Genomic DNA, 1,353 nt, shown 5'->3' on the forward strand with positions numbered 1-1,353 from the left:
GGAGTTGCAGAGCAGAAGCACGTGGTGGTCTGGTCCCAGTTACGTGATATTTGGCTCTACCTGCAGCCTTAAAACTGAGCTGGAAACAAAGCATCAAGTGGAGATGGCTGGCAAGGTCTTGCACGACCCCACAAATGGTCACTAATCAGAAAAATTACACCTGAGGGACTCATGGCTGAGTTTCTGGAGCAGTTACAAATCTATCCTTGCCCAGATGGGGCTGGAGATGTGCCAAAAAAGCTCCTCAGAGACCTATCCCTCATCTGTCTCTCCAGAAGCTTGTGCAGTTGAATTAATATATATTTTTGGTTCATTTCTTCCTGTAAGTCTTGAACAGGTAGATCAGGTTCTCCTGGACAAGCAAGGAAAACCAGAGTGGATTTGTAGGAATGGGAATTTGCTCAGTGGTGACACAGCAGAGATTGATGTGGAGTTTTTAGGGGACCACAATTTAACAGCTGGTGCTTTGTAATTAAAAAAAAAAAAAAAAAAAGACTTTTCATCCTAGCATATATTAGCAGGAAAGTCATGTGAGGCACAGGGTGATTAATTGTGCCACTCTGGGAGTCTTTGGTGTACTGACAGAGACAAAGACACACTGGAGAACAAAGAACATCCAAAAGAACAACCAGAGGTCTAAAACTCTGGTTCTATGGAGGAAACTGGAGGAACCGGATTTATTTAATCCAGAAATCAAAGATTAAGGGTAGGATTTGCTAAGGACAGTCTTCCAGTAGCAAAAGGTAAGAGGCTGAATCTGTTTTCTGACTGCTGTAGAAAGGATGGGGAGGTGCTGAACTTCAGCAAAACACATTACAAGAAAGTTTTTCCAGGTTTTCTCTTACTAGACAGGAGGCTTCACATGGATTTTTTTGTAGGTTTTTTTACTGTAGCAGACCCCCTGAATATGGTGTCCATGTGTTAGGTAATACATGTGGAAACTGGATCACGTCTTTGAGGGAGGAAAGATTGTTCCTCTGGGCTTGGGATGAAATTCAGTGGCATTGGGAAGCAGGGAATTTGAATGGGTAGGAGTGGTATAACTGCGCACAAGGATCTGGCTTGCAGTAATGTCCAGTGCCATCTGCAAATCTCCCATGGATTCAGGGAATTTTCACATTTACAATATAACACTGGAACTGACTACACAGAATAAACCAGAATAAATTCCCAAACTGACCGTTTCTGTGAATGAGACCATCACAGTTACAATTACTGGATAGATTATCTCAAGGGAATTTTCTAAGGATTTAACCCTTATATTTAAAAAACCCCAATCGGTCCTAAGGGATGAGGAAGGGAGGGGAGATAAAATGATACCCACACCTCTTCCAGTATGGAATACCTGTGGGT

The sequence above is a fragment of the Motacilla alba genome, chromosome 23 (assembly GCF_015832195.1).
Source record: "Motacilla alba alba isolate MOTALB_02 chromosome 23, Motacilla_alba_V1.0_pri, whole genome shotgun sequence".
NCBI classification, from domain to species: Eukaryota; Metazoa; Chordata; class Aves; order Passeriformes; family Motacillidae; genus Motacilla; species Motacilla alba.